The sequence below is a fragment of the Pinus tabuliformis genome, chromosome 1_2 (genome assembly GCF_031772625.1).
Source record: "Pinus tabuliformis cultivar Carrire ecotype Pingquan chromosome 1_2, CPIR1, whole genome shotgun sequence".
NCBI classification, from domain to species: domain Eukaryota; kingdom Viridiplantae; phylum Streptophyta; class Pinopsida; order Pinales; family Pinaceae; genus Pinus; species Pinus tabuliformis.
In genome coordinates, this window is record NC_142298.1 from 54,073,473 (window position 1) to 54,094,322 (window position 20,850).

The window sequence follows — 20,850 nt, forward strand, 5'->3', positions numbered from 1 at the left end:
TTCCATTATTAAAGTATTATGCGTAACCTAAACCCGACACATCCAAAGAAGATCCCATAGTGGGGTCGGTGGTCTATTCAACACGTCATGTAGGTCAAAGTTTGTATCTGGTACATACCCTGCTATCTTCATCTGTTCAGCCAGTTTCTCCAATGTTGCATAAATTTCCTCTGTTTGAGCATGTGATCTATCATCAGCAACAAATGCATATGACCTGTTATTTACCTCGATCCAGCTGTATCCGGGCTCCTTTTTAATTCCTCTATCTTTCATCAGCTTCTTAATCCTTGCAGCATCATCCCACTTGCCAGCTGCAGCGTAGATGGTTGACATGACCACATACGGCGCAGCATCTTTGGTTCCAATTCAAAAGGTGTTTTGCTGCGTGTTCTCCTAGCTCTATATTTCCATAGGTTCTACAAGCACCGAGCAAAGCCATCCACATTCTAGCATCAGGTTCGAGGGGGATATTATTGATGAAGTTTTCTGCATCATTCAAGTGCCCGGCGTGAGCAAGAAGGTCAACCATGCAAGAATAGTGTTCTGCTCTCGGCGTAACGCAATAATCTTTTGTCATGCAATCAAATTAAGCTGACATGATCTGGCTTTGTGCCTTCCTGTAGCATTTGTTCAAAGAGTTGAAGTGCCTCCATGCCATAACCATTCTGGGCATATGCTGATATCATGGCATTCCATGAGACTAAATTCCACTCAGGCATCACACCGAAAAATTTATCAGCATCATCTATGCTTCCACATTTGGCATACATGTCCAACAGAGCACTTCCTGAAGAAAAAAAAAATGCTCGACTCATAACCAGTTTTAATCATGTAGTCATGGATTTGCTTGCCCTGTTCCAGTGCTGCTAGGCTTGCACAAGCTCTGAGAACACTAGCAAAGGTTGCTTGATGGGGCTTCACAACTGTCTTCTGCATTTGAGAAAACAAATCCAAAGCTCCCTCGCCACATCCCGCCTGCGAATATCCTGTGATTATAGCAGTCCAGGAAATCGGGTTTCTGTTGGGCATTTTGTCAAACATCTGATATGCATCCTCTATGCTAGCACATTTAGCATACATGTCAATAAGAGCATTCCCAACAATGCCATTTGACTCGACAACAACTCTGATAACCAGAGCATGAAGTTGTTTCCCCTGCTCGAAAGCCTGTAAGCTGGCGCAAGCACTGAGAATGCTCGAAAATGCAAATTGAGACAAATCAAAAGATATGCTCTGCGATTGCTGAAAAGGATTCAAGGATTCCTCAACCTGCCCATCCCACAAATATCCTGTGACCATCACATTCCACGAAACCTCACCGCGCTCTGGCATTTGATCAAATAGTTTGCGGGCATCCTCTATGCTACTGCACTTGACATACATGTCCATAAGTGCGTTGCCTACAAAGACGTTCAATTCAAATCCAGAGTGAATAATAGTCCCATGAAATTGTCTCCCTTGTTCTAGATAGGAGAGACAATAGGCCTTTCACGTCTCCTCTGCTCTTTCTTTGCTATTTTTTTTTTCCCCATGAGTTCTTATTTGTGTTTAATGACGAAGTCTGTATGCTTGACAAAAATGATGAGCGGATTAGATGTGAAATCGATTTTTCATCCTTGAATGTTAAAATTTGAGGCATTTACAATCATTTGACTTGTTGCTGCTCATGAGATCCACTACAGGTTTCAGGTTAGTTTAATAGTTGCAGCAGTATAAATCACAAATGTTTAAAGTGAATACATTTCAACCTGGCATCTATATTAATACAACAATGTTTCAGAATATCTCTATCCATGTAAACATAAAACTGATCTGAGAGGCTGTAAGTGCCTTCTTTGTTAGCCAGACCAATGGAGGCCTATTTATCTCCATTAAACATGATGAAAAATAATGCTCATCTCTACAAGAAAAATGATGTTACTAGGCTGAGATAGGGTGCTTAACCTACATGATATATCTTCTCAAAACAATCAACAATAGATGCCAAGAAAAAAAAAGTGATATGGTACCAGGAACATTTATCTTTGAAATATTATCTCTACACTCCAAACTAGGGCTATATTTGAAATCTTCTCTCTGCACTCCAAACTAGGGCTTCTATAAGCTGGGAATCATCATACAAAAAATGCTTTTATTGCTCATTTTTCTTTCATTTCCATTCAATACCATTGTTATGATAGCTGATAAAGACATGACTAGGCATTGGTTGTCATGCCAAGATATGTTGACATTCCATGAAAAAGAGGTGAAATCCTTGCATAAGTTACTCAAAAGTCATGTGAGGAAATCTCCTCATCAAAAGTGCTTTAGAGTACTTTGCTCTTTGGCCAAGCAAGGCATTTCGAGGCTGCAATTTCCTACATGTTTTTTTTTTACAAAAACGCAAGGTAACCCTCATATGGTGTACCTCCCTGCTTTCTTCCTTGCAACTTGTTCTAATACAATATATGTGTGTTCTTTCTAGCTTGTTTTGTGATGGTCACCACTCTATCTCGTGCATGGGTGATCCAACTGCCCTCCTATTCTTGATATTCAGTGAATTTTGACGTCATTGTTCATGATCTCTATTTAAAATTCATTGGAGGGCTGTTTATCGCATGATGGAGAATCCTGTGCTAGACGTATCTTTTCTTTTTTGAGCAGTAATACAACTTTTATGTTGATCTGTGGATGTTTCCATTTCGAGGGTTTACCATTTAAATTTTAGTCTCTTTTTGTGTGAGTTGTTTCTCTGTGGTGTGATCGTTGTTGTGGTTGCCCACCTGTTTGATATTTGATTGGGAATTTCTGTTGTGTAAAACTACAAAATTCCGTAACTAGCTACAAAGCATCAATAAGATTGATTAGTCTTTTAATTACAAGAAAATGCTTTAAACTAGTGTTTTAAATTTGATAATAAGAAAATAGGGCCCATATTTCAATTTTTGTTAATGGTCTAAGGAAAAACATATATCTGTATGTTGATAAGAAATTAATTATACATGTACTCTGCCATTCTGGGTACTCATAAAAGGCATAATGGTCAACTTCTTAAATCAAAACTATAGAGTCTGCTTTACTACATTTTTCTTCTTACTCACAGACTTCATACAGATTTTTTTTCTTTTTACACAGCTTCATCCAAAGCATATTGTTAGCCACAGATCATTCAAAAAAAAAAAATCCTTCCTACTTTACATATCCTACAACAAATATGCTTAGGCATAGATTGAGAGAGATGTAGTTGACTAGAATTTCCATCATTGATTTCTGAGACCTTCATCAACCCTTCATGCAACCTTAATGCCTCTTTGGAAGGTTGGTTAGCCTTGTGATTGTGCTCCCTGTATACATGTTGGGAGGAAAAAGATGAGAATTGAGCCCTCACCTTCTTGATTCTGTCCAGCAGCAGGAGTGTATAGTCATAGGACTGTAGTATCCATTCTTTCACTTTTGTTGAACTTCAAGTTTTCTTGCAACACCTTATAGGGTTGTGGATGACCTCTAATGATCTCTAAGACAAATAGCAGTTAGCCCTTAAATGCAAGCTCAAATCCTTAAGAGTTTAAGGGACTTGCTCTTTTAAGACGGAGTAGACTTAGATTCTGGAAATGACTCAATCTGGCGAGTTTGGCTTCTTTAGAATCATGACAACAATTTTATGTTCTTCTTCCAAATGTTTGCATAGAGGTGACCTTGCAGATATTTTGATGACTGAGAATGCTATATCTTTTGATCTCCTTGATATTTCTCTGCCTTCGATACTAAGCCTTAGATTTTTGATACACTTAAGATTACATCAGTATTAAGAATTTCAAGCTCTGGCATTAGTAAAATACGTGAATTAATTAGAAAGGAAACAAAGTAAATCAACTTAGGATTTTTCATTACAAAAAAAAATAAAAAAAAATAAATAAATATTATTCTAACATTTGTATTTTAGTGAATTTATTGTTGATGAATTACATATGATATTCTGGAGTTGATGATTTAGCCTTGTACCTTGAAGAATGTATGATTTATCCAAGCATCAAGGATGAGTGTACTGATAAAAAATATATGTGAATTTGGATAGAAATGACCCAACAAGCATGATATTGAAATCATATGTGATGTTAGCATTATAGCGAGGATATCATTACCCTTCATATTGCATGATTAATGAACTTTATCACATGATAAGGATGACATGTTTAGATTGATGATGGACCTTCATTTTGTTTGAAGTTAGTGTGTTTTTATTGGGTGTGTTGTAGATTGTAGTTTATGGCCTTATACTTGTTCCTATTTTTACAATTACAATTGACGGGTAGTTATAACACCAGTAGATGACCCATGTATTGGCACTATTTACGGTGAATACCTCTTTTGTATGGATAAACTTATGATGATGTTTATGCCTTTCTTCACATGAGTCAATTTGGTCTTTAACTATTGCATTGACATACTATAACTCTTTAGGTGGAGAGAATAGGAAGCAACAAATTAGAAAAAGCTCAGAATGTTCGAGAACATTAGTTAAAGATAGACTAGGGTTATTATTGAAGAAGGCAAGATAAGAGTTAATCAAAAATGTAAAAGATACAAGTATAGTAACAACACTAATAAAAAAAATATAAAATTACCAAAACATTCAAAATAATGTCGATTAAATAATGTATGTGAGTCAGCTAAGAGTGGACAAGTCCTAAGTTGGATTAATGAGTCTTGGGTATCATATAGATATTTGAACAATTCAAAATGGTTAGGACACGAAGAAATCAAGGTCAAGGAGGGTCATCACAAGGACCTCCTACAAATAACCCATTACCTTCAATGGAGTTGACTCTCATCTTGCGTTCCCTAGAGGCAATTAATGAGACTTTAAAAGGGGGCCAAAAAATTGAAGTGGAAGTAGAGCACCCTCCATCATGGTTAGGAAATCTCAAGGGATCAAGAGACTTTGATAGAGGACCCCCAATTGAGGACATTACTAGGGAGCTCCAAAAGATTAAGATCCCAGAGTTTGCTGGAGGTTGTGCCAACGAACGTGCATAAGCCTCGTTAGAAGGAATGAGAAGGTGCTTTGCACTAAGGGATTATAATTCCAATTCAAAAGCTAAAATAACAATATTCCAACTCAGAGATAGTGCTTTGAATTGGTGGGGTAACTTAGAGCGTCAACTACACCTCACTCCGGACACAGTTACTTGGGAGTTATTTGAGGAGAGATTCAAGAAAAAGTACCTACCAGCATATTATGAAGAACAATAGGTAGGAGCCTTCCATGCCCTGGTACAGGGAAATCGTACGGTAGAAGAATATGAAATTCGATTCATGGAATTGGTCAAGTATGTCTCCTACATGGATACTGACCAACACCAAGTAGATCATTTTATTTATGGATTAAACCCTAAGATTAGGGCAATGGTACGGATGTGGAAACCATCCTCAGTTGTAAACACTGTGGAACAAGCTCATTATGTCGAAGAACACCTAGACTTAATGGGTGGTAACAAAACCATTTTTCCATGCCAGACAAGGCTTATGGGGAAGGTCCCTCATACCTTCCCCAGGGGAGGAAGTTTGAGGCCACCACCATATGGAAACAAGGTGGTACCCAGAGCACCGACAGTGGGGATTTCAATGGTTACTAATGCAGCTTCACCCATAGCTTCAAGGGCACGTGCAAATCAAGGTCATATGCGAGGAGAAATAAGTAGGGGCAGGGGTCCCAAGGGAAGGAACTATTTCCAAAGAACTCCACAACATTTGGTTCAAGATCTACCACACATCACTTGTTGGGGATGCGGGGGACCTCATTACCAGCGTGACTGCCCTGAGTTGCAAGCTGGTAACAACCGTAGAGAGGGAAAAGCACCAATGGGGGGAGCAAGTAGCCACCATCGAATCTATGCAGCAGTTGATAACTAGCAAGTTGAACACCAGTCTGCCATGGTAGAAACCTCAAGTATGATAAAAAAAGTAAAAGTTAAAATTTTGTTTGATTCTGGTGCTACAGATAGTTTCATTTCACTAATTGCGTTAGAAAAGTGTGGGTTGGCAACCTATGAGCATGATGACTTTAAACAAGTTGAGATGGCTTCTGGGATAAAACAAGCAGTAGGACCTAGTGTTGACCAATGTCAGGTAAACCTCGGGGTGTGTATGACTAAGTTGAAGGCATATGTCATAGCATTGGGGACGTATGATGTAATTATTAGAATGGACTAGCTAGAAGCTCATCGAGGTTTGGTAGACTGTTTCAAGAAGAAGGTGATTTGTTTAGATGATGAAGGTAGGCCAATTGAGATTTTTGGAATCAAGAGAGGAGTGCCACTACGATTCATATCCATGATGAAGGTAAAACGTTGTCTCTGACAAGGTTGCAAGCTATATGTGGTTAGGTTGTAATTGAGTAGAAAGGACCCTCCCTACATCAAAATCCAATTTTGTCAGAATTCAAGGATGTTTTTCCTAAGGAATTGCCTGGATTACCTCCTGTAAGGCAAATTGATTTCACAATCGACCTAAAACATGGTGCAGAACCAATATCTAAGACACCCTATAGGATGAAAACTCCAGAACTTTGTGAGTTGCAGATGCGGTTAAAAGAGCTCTTAGACTTGGGATTTATTAGACCTAGTATTTCACCTTAGGGTGCACTAGTGATTTTTGTCAAGAAGAAGGATGGTTCCTTACGACTATGCATAGATTATTTTGATTTGAATAGAGCCACAATAAAGAATAGGTACCCGATACCTCGAATAGATGACCTATTTGATCAAATGAAGGGAGCAACGATTTTCTCAAAGATCGATCTACGATCTGGATACCACCAATTGAGGATTAAGGAAGAGGACATCTCAAAAACTGCATTTCGAACTCGGTTTGGGCACTATGAGTTCGTAGTTGTTCCATTTGGTTTGACTAATGCACCAGCAGTATTCATGAGCCTCATGAATGGTGTGTTCAAGAAGTATTTGGACCAATTTGTGCAAGTCTTTTTGGACGACATTCTTGTGTATTCCAAGAATGAAAAGGAGCATGAAAAGCACCTAAGGGTTGTATTGACTTGCTTAAGGGAAAATCAATTGTATGGAAAATTGTCAAAATGTTCCTTCTTTCAGAAGAAAGTTCATTACCTTGGGCACATCATTTCAAGAGAAGGGATTTCAGTTGACCCGGAAAAGGTGAAGGCCATAATGGATTGGCCAGTATTGAAAAATGCTCATGAGGTATGTAGTTTTATGGGGCTGGCAGGGTATTATCGCAAGTTTGTAGAAGGGTTTTCCAGGATTGCAAAACCCATCACCACATTACAGTGAAAGGGGGTCAGGTATGAATGGGCATATGAATGTGACACTACATTCATCGAATTAAAGAGGTTACTAACTAATGCATCGATCCTTCGAGTATCGGACATGGGAAAAGACTTCACTGTCTGCACCGATGCTTCGAAGTAAGGATTGGGTGCAGTATTGATGCAAGAAGGCGGAGTAATAGCTTACGTATCTAGAAAATTGAAGAAAAATGAAGAGTTGTATGCTACCCATGACTTAGAATTAGCAGTAGTGATGTTAGCTTTGAAATTGTGGAGACACTACCTTGTTGGGAGACGATTTGAGTTAAGAATAGATCATCAAAGCCTAAAGAATCTCTTCACTCAAAGGGATTTGAATGCTAGACAAAGGCGATGGAGCGAATTCATGAGTGAGTATGATTTTGAGATCTCATACATCAAAAGAAAGGAGAATGTGGTGGTTGATGCGCTAAGCAGGAGACCACGAACTTTCTCCCTAGTAACCTTAAAGGTAAATTTGAGGGATCATGTGTTAAAGAAACGCTTTGAAGATAGTTGGTATCTAAAGGTTATCTCAACACTCAAGAGTGGGAAGCAGATAGAACCAAAGTTCGAGGGATATGTCCTTGAACCAGATGGACTATTGAGATTTCAAGGGAGAATGCACATACCTAAGGAAGGGGGTATAAGAAGGACCATCCTCGAGGAATCACATAGAGCACTCTATTGTGCATATCCTGGAGTAAAGAAGATGTACATAGACACGAAGAAATTCTTCTTCTGGGCAGGCATGAAGCATGACATAGTCCAGTTTGTCGCCAAATGTCTTGAATGTCAATGAGTGAAGGCTGATCATCGCCATCCAGCAGGACTCCTACAACCACATGACATCCCTATGTCTAAATGGGAGGTAATTTCCATGGATTTTGTTGTGGGTTTGCCACTCACTTCACAGAGGCACAATGCTATATTGGTTATAGTTGATAAATTGACCAAAAGTGCCCATTTCATTCCAGTAAGAGACACTTACAATGTTATTGATGTGGCATGAGTGTTTATAAGTGAAATTATCCGACTACATGAGTTACCCACAAAGATCATTTTTGATAGAGACTCTCGATTTACATCTAGGTTTTGGACAAGTTTGCAATCAGCACTAGGGACTCAGTTGAACCTGAGCACTACATATCATCCAGAAATAGATGGGCAGACTGAAAGAGTAAATCAGGTTATGGAAGACATGCTTAGGATGTACTTCATGGATAATCAGACTTAGTGGGAAAGGTACTTACCATTGGTCGAGTTTGCCTATAATAACAGTTACCACAGTTACCATAGTTCAATTGGGATGCCTCCTTATCAAGCTCTATATGGAAGGTCATGTAGGACGTCGTTGAGTTGGGAAAAGTTGGAGGACTGAGTAATAGTTGGGCTAGAATTAGTTCAAGAAATGGAGGAATAGGTAAAGCAGATTCGACAAAGGTTAAAGGAAGCACAAGATAGACAAAAGAGTTATGCTAATTCAAAAAGGATTGATCGCAGTTATGAATTAGGGGACCAAGTTTTTATTCATATCTGATCCAACAAAAGCACCATTTGGTTTGGGAAGGGGACGAAGTTGTCACCTTGGTTCGTAGGAACTTTTAGGATCAAGGAGAAGATTGGACCAGTTGCCTATCATCTTGTACTGCCAACCCATTTGCATAAAACTCATGATGTTTTTCATGTATCTATTTTACGACATTATGTTTCTGATGAATCTCACAAACTGGATTGGATGGAATTGCAGGTCTCGAACATGGGAACCATAGTGGTCGAACCATTACACATATTGGACCATAGGCTTTGACAGCTCATACGTCACATGGTGGACCAAGTTAAGGTCCAGTGGGACAAGTATGGCCCAGGATCTGCTACCTAGGAGGATGCAGAGACTATACGTCGTGACTACCCCTCACTTTTTGAGCATCTGTGATGCCCATTTTTGACTTAGACAACTACCTATGCTAAGGTTCTATTTTACAGTTCCATGTTATTTATTTATGAACGCTATGTAATATTGATGCATTTAGTTGGACATGTGAAACCACTTATATGAATCATTAGATGGATTTGATATTGATGGTGGAAATTTTTGATGTATGACCTAATGTATGACTTACTGGTGATGAATTATCTAGTGCATGACTTATCATAATTATTGTTGTTTCATGTATGGTTCAAGTGGATATGATTTATTTAATAAATGACTTAGTGAAATTATGATTTATTTCCAGTATGAACTACAAGATTGACACATGGGTACTATATGAATCATTAGATGGATTTGATATAGATGGTGAAAATGTTTGATGTATGACCTAATGTATGACTTACTTGGTGATGAATTATCTAATACATGGCTTATCAGAATTATTATTGTTTCATGTATGGCTCAAGTGGATATGATTTATTTAATAAATGACTTAGTGAAATTATGATTTATTTCAAGTATGAACTACAAGATTGACACGTGGGTACTAGACTTAATAACATGATGTTTAAGATCACTTATCTATATATATATATTGTTGTTATATAAATGCATGAAGAATAGCTATCCCACAGATTTGAAAGAACTATATGATAGCCAAGATCTACTCTTCCATTGGGGAAAGGTCGAGACATCTCAGGAGGAAAGGTATAATGTACATTGTTCTATTAAATTTTGTATCTACTGGATATGCACTCTTATGACATGGGTAAAATATGAATGACAGGTGACAAGACTACCTAACTGGATTATTCGATGACAAGTATCCAACCAACATTGTAGTGTGGTCCATATTAGGGCGTTGACCCTAGTTGTGAGGAGGGGTGGAGGTATTTCCCATTGTCACACGGAATAAGTCGATCTTGCGGACAAGATAGACCTTCCTAGAATCTAAAGAAGACCTAATGACAAGCAAACCAACCAGACACTATCTTTCTCTAAATATGCTTTGATAAACAATAGCAAACAAGTGTTTTTAGGGCCTACCTTAGGTCCAACGCAAGCTTGTGGATGCCCTCACTCCTTTGATCCAAATGAGCTCCTTTTCGCGAATCTGCAAACACAAACAAGGCAAACAAATTAAATAGCACTTGAAAAGCCAATTGCATAAAACATATTTAACATGAAAGTCAAGGAGTCCATGAAACAAATAACATAATATACTTGTTGAGAAAAATGAGTTTGATTGTATTAATTCAAAAGAAGAAGAACTTTACAACCTTTGCCTTGACGCTGTACAAGCTCCTCCTAGGGTCCAGCAAGAAGTCTCCTCTACTTTGACAAGTTTCACTCACTCCCCAATGAAGCCAAAAAGGTATGTGATCTCTCCTCTTAGGCTTAACTAGGAAGTCTTGATTTCACCAGCATTTACCCTAAAAAATGTTCAGCTTCTAACCTCCCCAGCAACTAGCCCAATGCCTGTATTTATAGTGCAATGGAGGGAAGTTACTAGGTCCTCCTTCAAAGGGATAAAGCCCTCCTTCAAAGGGATAGCTCCTCTCATCAAGGGATTAGCTCCTTCTCTTTTGGGATGCATGAACCACCTCAGAGCGAACAATACACGTCAAAATTCCTTCTAGAAACCTCTAGAATTAACCCAAAGTGAGTTTTTTAAGATAAAACTTTGCGCCTTTTGACTTTCACAGGGGTCCGCACCTACACCGTTAGGGACAGAGCAGGAAAGTCTGCAGTTTTTGTACACAGAAGGTGTGAGACTGCAGGTGACAGTGAGAGAAAGTGTGGAATCAGAGTTTCATTGTTTTTCAATATCTTTCTCCCATTTCCAAAGCTTGATTTGAAGAGTTGAGGTCTGAGACTTGCTTAGGAGGACAGTACAAGTGATGATAGACCCATACTGACTGCAAATAATCATGGTGACGATATTTTTGTGTAACAGATTGCCCCCTAAAGTGCGAAGTCTGTAGTAGATGAGGATTTTATTGATCATTTAGGAAGAGTGAAGTACTTTATCATTTTGAGGATCATTTTGTGGAGAGCCCGGTTGGAACCTCTAAAAACATTGAATGCAAGATATATATATGAGATCATATCATCACTGAGGTAGGCATTCCCATACTCAGATCAAAATTGACTAGAAAAACTAACTACTGCTCTGATATAGGAATGATCTTGTAAAACATCACAAGTATAGACTCATGTGGACACAGTATGGATGCAACCATCTGTTTATGAATAGTCCATTATATAATGAATACAAAATTCCTCGCAGCCTGGATTGTGGAAACTAGATCCAGGGTCTTCATTTTTACTTCCCGAAACAGTACGATTCTATCCATGCGAATGAATGTGTTGATGTCGAACATGGTAGAAACCACTTGATTATCAATCAATGATGTAAACTGTTAACAAGTGTGAGAGAAACCACCAGTGATGTCAATGGCTCTCAAAGTACCCAGTACAATCCATGAGATGCGAATAAATGTGTTGATGTCGAACATGTCATGGAATCCTTTGATCGAAAGTCAATGATGTAAACTGTCATCAAAGGCGAGAAACCTGCCATTGAGGCATGCAGATCTCAAGGTACTGACGATTTCTAGATCATCTTTCTAGATAATGAGCTGATGTCGATAGAAAGCGATCTGTCGTAGGCAAGCCCACAACACGAAATCATAGATCAAGTTGAAGAAATTTAGTTGCAAGGACTAACTCAGGGATGGTCAAGATGGATGACAGATATTTTGCAGATGAATGGCTTATTGGCAGTGACCTCTTGAACACATAACGACACGACAAATGGCTTGGTGACAATTGACCCAAAGTTAATACCCAGAAACCAGCTGAAGACTTTCAATGTGGTTTGATCAACTGTTAGGCAAAGGATTTCCCAACCCAGGTGAATGAAAGTGTCGTGTTCAAGAGCGGTTACAAAGTATGACAAACAGGCTCATTTTTCTCTCTTTTCCCCCACCATTTCTGGCAAGTACCTCTTTATTTTTGACAAACTTGAGGAGGATAACATTTGCTTGATTATAAGCTCATCCTTCGGATGAGTCCAACTTAGTTTAAATTCAAACCCTAAGAAGGAGTGGTTCATTCCTGTTTGTAATTGAACAGGTCCTTTACTGTGAAATTTTAACGAGTCCAGTATAGGAGAAACTCGGCGTTTTTCAATTTTAGAGAGTCTGAAAAAACTTAAGAAGACTCCAGGGTTGACCTTTTTCGTAAATTTGTGTCTCCCAAGCCCAAAAAAGTATAAAATAATACTTGAGAGAACCGCTTGATCTTTTACCACCAAGGAGTACTTTTCGTCATTAGTGCCCTTGACCCGAAAAAGTAAAAAAAAAAAGCAATCAATGACACGTCGTTTTATAACCAATATCGAATTTGAAACAACAAAAATCCGGCAATCTTTTCATGTTTTTACGGTCGGAAAAGAGCTATAAGTGGACCGTCTTTTAATTCCATTTTAACGAGTTTAAAAGAAACACTTGGCAATCTTTTCATGTTTCAAGAGTCAGAAAAGAGCTTAAAGGTGACTCTACATGTTTTTTCGTCGAAAATGATAGATTTCACCTGAATAATCCGTTATTCTGCATAAAAACACAAACATTACTCATACCTGTTTGAAATGGATAAAAATGTCGCAAAATACCTTTTCAAAGTGAAACATAAACAAATTTGCAATTTATTTACTCAAAAAACTTATAAAAAGGACCTTTGTCAATTCATTTTTACCGTTTGAGTTTGGGTGAGAAAATAGTGCTTTTGCTCAGAAAACTTCCCGTGAAGATTGCGGAAAATCCAACCGTCGGAATCGAACGCCGTCTTCTCCAGGTAATCCACATCATCCCACTCTTCATTTTTAACCGTTTAATTTTTTGTTTTAGTCATTTATTTCATTTTTGGGAGGGTTTTTAGGCACAAAACCCGCGTGCGGGGGCCCACAGGTTTACCATTGCGGGCCTGCGGACCCCGACTTTTTATCCATTGGGAAAAAGTTCGGGGTCCGCACCTTCCGTGTAGACAAAGTGCGGTCCCACGCACTGTGTCTAACCCGGAGGGTGCGGTCCCCGCCGCAAGGGTTTTTAACCCAAAAATTCTCAAAAATCGACCACACAAAATAATTTCTAGCAATTTAATTTGTCTTTATGCTTGATGCAGAGAGTACATCATGCTAGATTAGTGTGAACGAGAGCATGAGGATGTAGATGCTGCCGCATGGAATCATCAGCCTTCACTTGATGCTTTGAGGGCGTGCGGCTTGTGTAAATTCTGGGCCATTCCTGGCATGAGGGCTCAGGTGGATTTCTTACAGTGGATGGTTGACAGATGGAGCGTACAGGACCAGTGCTTTTTCATCGGTGGCCACCAGCTCGAAATCGAGCTGGCGGACATATATTTCTTGACTGGTTTGCCTAAGAGAGGTGAAGACTTGACTCTGCACGGGACTAGGCCAGGTGGCCAGTCTGTCGATAGCCTCTGGCTAGAGTACTGCAACAGTCAGGCTAGAGACAAAGGGATAGACATAAAGACCATATCCCGTCCTGAGCTCATGGTGATTGCGTTCACTGTCACCAGACTTTGCGGAGCTGCCGCATTACATATTGCCACTGGATCCCAGATGCGTATGGCAGTTGATTGCTTTCGAGGCACCATCTTCAACTGGTGCGATGCTGTGTTGGCCAATGTGAAAGGCCAACTGACCAGGGCCAAGAACGAACGACTAAAGACCTTTGGTTATGGGGCTTTGGTCGTGAATTTTGGCCTGGAGAGGGTTCCTATTCTGATCCCACAACACCTTACTGTTGGAGCTGGGCTTCCTTGAGAGCCCAAACTGATGCGATGGGTCACAGTCATGGCCTGTCACCCGGACGAGAGGACAGAGGTTGCTCGATTCAAACCTGATTATTTCCAATGGCTGGAAAACCAGGTCTTTTCTATTCAGGACTTCCCTTACGCTGGGATAGATTTTCGTGGTGACCCAGACATGGTTCTTCCACCAGGAGAGCAGTGGGACGAGTCAGGTAAAATCCTTTTCAACATTTTTTTTATTTTAATTTTTTTTGTTATTTTTCCATCGTCTCAAAACTGATAGTAAAAATTTCAAATGCAGATGTGGGTCCACAGTGACCAGCCGCTCTCCGACCTTTCAAGAGGAAACAACCAGTTGCACCCGCGCCAGCCCCACAGGACGAATCAGCAGAGGTTTTGGCCGAGTTGGAGGGTCATCTCGAGCGCCTGACATGAGATATTCCTGAGACCACTATAGACGACATTCCTCGTTGACTTCAGCGCTATGTGATTGGGGTCCTGGGACCTTTTAGGAGGTTCCTTTGCAAGGTGGCCTGTGCAGTGGTTTCTTATAGAGATCATCACCAGTGATAGGATGATCACCTATTGTGGGCACATGTGACATTTTTGTTTTTTGTACTTATCAATTTTGCCGATCATAAGGTGTTTTTCAACCTATGATCGAGGATGATGTATTTTTTGACACACTCCTATATATATATCACTATTACTGGCTTATCTTGTAAATCATGTTATGGAATGGTTTTAAATTTACATGTATGATTATTGCAAATGTCTATTTAACATTCGAGAAGCAATTGCATCTGCTAATGTATTTAAAGACCTTGGAATATGTTGATATTCAATATAATCAAATTCACGTTCCAAGAGACGCACTCTCAAAAATAATCTTAATAACACTGGATTTCTAATGGCATACACTCTATTAAGCTGTAATACAACGAGTTCAGAATCTAACCTCACTATCAAACTCTGAATCCCAAATGAAATAGATTCAGATAATAACTCAATCACTGCACTATACTCGGCAATGTTGTTCGTTGTTTGACCAAGGCTTACCCCATGCATAGATACTAACTCGTCAGAGGGCGAATAGATAACCCAAGCTGCGGAAGAGATGTTTCGTGTATTATGACAAGCACCATCAGCGAAACCAATGTATGTTTGGAGAGGCATCGACATCTGCAATATCAAGAGTAAAATCAAGATAAGCAGGAATAATGACGAAAAACACTCTTTAAGCTAAGCACACTGTTTAAACTAAAACACACCAGCTAGAAGGAAAAAACTATCCTAACTAAAAATCTCCATACCCATTCTTTTAAGCATAATACCTCTTCAAGTAAAGGCCATTTCTGGGTTTACCCAAAGTCTACCAATTCATAGGCCCCTTTGGCTAGCTTTCACTTGACAACATAGGGACCATGCGACATAGGAACAAATTTTCCAGTGCCTAATTTATCATTAGCTTGATCATAAACTAAGACTAGATCTCCTTCCGAAAAATTTCGAGGGGTCACATTTCGATCATACTGAGCTTTCATGCGTTTTGCGTGAGTCTCGATTGCCAATGCAGCATCACGTCGATTCTCATCTAATTGAGCCAAGTATAACAAATGCTTTTCCTCTTCAGAAGTGGCTAGAAGTAACTCGATGGCCATTTGCAGTGACGGGATTTCGCATTCAATGGGTAACACGGCTTCCAAACCATAGACTAGTTGGAAAGGAGTGAACCCTGTTGATGTTTTTACTGAAGTTTGGTACGCCCAAAGCGCTGAAAATACCATGTTGTGCCAATTCAACCGATGAATCCCAATGATTCGTCGGATCATGATAACTAAAAATTTGTTGATGGATTCAACCAAACCATTCGCTTGTGGATAATAAGGGGTTGAACTATCGTGATGTAAACCAAGCTGGCCTGTAAGTTCGGTCATCATAACGTTTCGAAAATGACGTCCATGATCAGTGATTATCACTTGCGGGACACAAAACCTAGCAATTATATGATTGAACACGAAAATTGCAGCTGTTTTGCCGTCTGCCTCAAATGTAGGCATCGCCTCGGCCCACTTAGTAACATAATCTACCGCAAGGATGATATACGCATGCCCCCCAGCCGAGTGAGGGTTACATGTAATAAAATCGATACCCCATTTGGCAAAAGGACCAACGGCAATTATAGGGTGGAGAGGAGTAGGTGGAGTGCGCATCTTACGATCAAAAATTTGGCAGTTGTGGCATTTTCGGACCGCCGTAATACAATCTTTAAATAAAGACGGCCAAAAGTAGCCAACGCGCAATATCTTTTGGGCTGTGGCAAACCTAGACATATGACCGCCACATGCTCCAGAGTGACAGTCATTTAGAACCATTTCAGCTTCCTCGTGAGTTAAGCAACGTCGAAAAACAGAGTCCGCCACACGGCGATAAAGAGTATCTCCAATAATCCTGAATTGTTGGGACTGGAATCGAATTTTCCGACATTCTGACCTTGAAATTTCTGGCCGAAAGGATTGGGTCTGGAGATAAATGATGATATCCACATACCACAGATCTAAAGTGTTGATTAGAAACAAGGATTCGTCCGCAATGGGCTCCTCCACCACAGTTTCCGTGTCAGCACGCGGGAAATCACACATTAACTCCGCAAAAACTAAAGATTTCTTAGACTTAGATTTCTCAAATTCCAAGTCGAACTCTTGCAGGATAACGATCCATTTAGAGTACTTGCCCCCTAGCAATTGCTTGGTCAAAATGTAGATCATAGGGTTGCAATCCGAAATTACTGTAGTTTTACGTAGTAAAATGTAGTGACGAAAACGTTGGACAACTTGAACGGCTGCCAATGCCAATTTCTCCACATGTGAGTATTTTAGCTCAGTTGGATTTAACGTTAAACTAAGGTAATATATCACATGTTCCGTTTCAAATTCATCTTCCTGAACTAAGCCCATTCCAATGGTGGAATGAGAGGCGGCGAGATACAAGAAGTAATCCTGGTTGTAATTGGGAGGATGCAACAACGGTGCACGGGTCAACGCATGTTTGAGTGCATCAAAAGATTTCTGAGCTATCTCGTCCCAATAGAATGGATTATTTTGCTTCAACAACCGGGTAAAACCCTTTGTAACCTCGGCGTAGTTAGGAATGAATCTTCGTAAAAAGTTTGCTTTCCCCTGCAAACTTTGGAGTTGGCGAAGACTCGAAGGATGAGGCAATTTGATGATAGTTTCGACCTTTGAGGGATCAACGCAAATGCCGGCTTTTGAAACTACAAACCCCAGCAATCGACCCGTTTCTATATAGAAGACACATTTGTGTGGATTCAACCGAATCCGATAATGCCTACACCTCATAAAGATTGCTCATAGATGGACGAGGTGATCAGCTCAATGTAATGAATGAGCAGGCAAGTCATCGAGATAGGGTTGCACAATGTGCTTGATGTCATGAAACGCATAAGACATCGCCCTTTGAAAAGTTGCTCCGGCATTCTTGAGCCCAAAAGGTAACTTGCAATAAGCAAATGTCCCCCATGGACAAATGAAAGCCGTTTTTGGTTGATCGGCAGGTAGAATATTGATTTGATTGTATCCGGAAAAACCGTCCATGAAGGAGAATATTTCGCTGCCGACACAATCATCAATGATTTGATCGATATAGGGAGTTGGGTAATTGTCCTTTGGACGGGCTCGATTAATGTCCCTATAGTCGATGCATATTCTTATTGTTCCTTGCTTTTTGTTAGCCAGAAGAATATTCGATACCCAATCCATTAACGGGATCGGATAAATGAAACCTGCTTTCAATCATTTTTCAACTTCTTCTTTAATTGCAGCAGCTTTTCGTGGGTGAATCTGATGCAAACGTTGCCGGACGGGTTTAGCGTCCGGGTAAGTCTTGATCTCATGAACAACAATCGCGGGATCAATTCCTGGCATTTCCTCATAGGACCAGGCAAACACGTCACGGAATTCTTGAAATAGGGCCTTATATATTTGAATTTCGTCATTTGTACACGAGGCACCTATATGAATGTTCTCAACAATTCCGGGCTTAACCGAAATGTCAATAGGAATAGTTCGAGAGATGTTTCCCAAATTTAACTCTGACTCGGGATGTTTCATTGGATTCTGAGGTTCCTTGACATATTTAGTTGTAAAAATTGATGAAAAATCATTTTCAAAACGATCATCCTCAGGTAAAAACGAAGATCTGTGATGGAGATCTTCCCATGGTAAATCATCTACACATAGGATTTCACGAATTTGCTCATCAGAGTGAACAAGTTCAGAAAACGTGGTTAAATCCGAGGTTGATGTGAAAAGTGATTCCTCACGGACCACATTCATTAAGTCATTTTTGGTTGAACATGGGTCGGCAAACGACTGCACGGCTTCATAGGCAATTTCATATGGACTCAAAGGCATGGCATTACCAAATGAGTCTATCTCAGATTCAGAAGGAATGATCCAAGGATCATCATAAACAATGGTGTCTGATGTAATCATATGAATGGTTGCAAATGAATACGATGCGTTGATCGGAGGAAAAGGAAAAGTTCCCAGTAAACCGGCATCTTTAACTAATCCTACTCCAACATCCTTATATGGGATAGTTGTTTTACAAACATGCTGAATACTCTCCGAAGAGGCTGGGTCGGATGAAAAGTAAGCCAGCTAGTCTATTGTTACGATATTCCCATTGTGTGGAAACTTTATTACTCGAAAGATCGATGAAACGACCGCTGTCATAGCGTAAGACCAACTTCGACCCAAGAGAAGGTTGTAATCTAGAGGGGCATCAACCACCTCCACATCTAGACTAATGGTTTTTCCTTCAACCCCTATAGGCAAATCTTGAAGAATGCCAAAAGGATGAAACCCACGGCCATCAAAGGCCTTTAGAATCGTCGAGGATTGATTTAGCGAAGGAGAACCAAGCGATCTCCAACACTATATCGACATAATACACATTAAGGCTCCCTCATCAATTACAGTCCGATGAATAGGCCTGTTTTTGACTATCACTGGAATCTGGAAAGCCATTTGATGAGGCAAACACGGTGAACTATTTTCTAGATCGAAGATTATTAGGTTCGGGTCCTGAACATCAACAGCTCCTATAGCCTACAAAAGTAATTTACGTTGTGCTGGACATGACTGCAGCACTTCCAAAGCCAACATTGCTGAGGGTGAAACAGCTAAATCCTCAACAATGTTATAATTCTGAGCCGCTCTCGCATGTGGATTGAAAGCTGACTTTCGAAGTATACCCTTGGCGGGTGGTTTGATTACCAAGTCTGGATTAGGTTTTTCGATCTGTAGTGGATCAGAACCGGGAGCTGAGGTTGATGGATTAGAATGAGAAGATTGTGCTTCTTTACCATCAACAGGACTTTTACTACCATAATCTTGCGATCGAGTCACAATCCTAACATGGGACATCATCAGTATGGGTTCTTCATTGGCGTTCGAGGATGAACCTATCATCTTACTGTCTTGAGCCAGAAAAGGATCCTTCAAAACAGCAGGAGTTTGGGAACCCTTGACAATCTTCGCAACCTCTGCACGATGAGGGCAGTCTCTTGTAAAATGTTCATCGTCACAAATGAGACAAGGATAACGAGGTTTGCGCTTTTCATCATTGGATTCCGTCTTTTCAGGTTTCTCCTTTGAACTTTTGTCCGTTTTATTTTTCTTCTTTCCTTTCTTCTTCCCACCGGATTTTGATTTGGCTATAGATGACTCTACAACGTGAATATCGGCGGAAATCTCTGCAGAAGAATCTCCTGTTGTGGAATCAGTCAAGGTTATGATAGGGGAAGAATTCTTGGAAGACTTCTTCTTACTTTTAGTATTAACCGTGCCAATCATACCATTGGCGACATGAGATCCTGAAGGAGCTGCAGTGATTTGATTTTGCTTGGGAAGATCGGGGATTTTTTCGTGTAACGTACCTGACTGAGTATAGACCAAGTCAAGGTACTGTGTTTGAGCAATTACTTGCTCCTCAGTAACAACTCCGGCTTTCGCAACATCTTCAGTGATCTTTGGCAACAAAGATTTTACAAACCACTCAGCCAAGATCTGATCCCGAATAAATACCTTCACTAAATGTCGTCGACGTCTCCACTCATGAATATGATCTGAAATGTAAGTGGATGTCGATTTTTTTAGCAAAGTTAACAATTTCGTGCCATTGTCATATCGGACTGGCAACTGAAAATGAGTTAAAAACGAGGTAGCTAACTGACTAAAATTATATAAAGTGCCTCGCGGTAACTCAATGTACCACTTGGCCGCGAGACCAATTAGAGTGCGCTGGAAAAGTCTAAGACGGATTGAATCATCTGTAATGGAGTTAGACGCACACCAGAGGTGGTAAGTCATCACATGGTTCAACGGGTCCTCTCCTGATTTACCTTCGAACTTGGGAATGTCACTGGGCAACTTATTCGGCATTGGCGGCCAAAACGGAAGATAATTAATGGGATCGTTCATTAGGCGTGACAAGTCAGGTAAGTCCAAAGTTGCGATAAACGGTAACTGCCGATTAGGATCCCTAAAACTCTGGGTCATGAGACCAGCTCCAGGAGGAGGATATCCAGGATAACTAGGAATAGGAATTGCGTTTGGGATATTGTATCCTCTCGGAAAACCAGGATTAACCAGACCGTACTGGGGTGGTTGAGGTTGTTGATAAGTGTACCAGGGTACGGTTGATACTGATAGACTGGCTGCTGCATAGCAGGACTGAATTGGTACTGTCCCTGGTA

General features: G+C 40.1%; 1 pseudogene; it reads right to left on the reverse strand.

The window, feature by feature from the left end:
• Positions 1–581: 581 nt before the first annotated feature.
• LOC149204395 (putative pentatricopeptide repeat-containing protein At2g01510 pseudogene) overlaps positions 582–20,850 on the reverse strand; it is a 74,163-nt pseudogene continuing 53,894 nt past the window's right edge.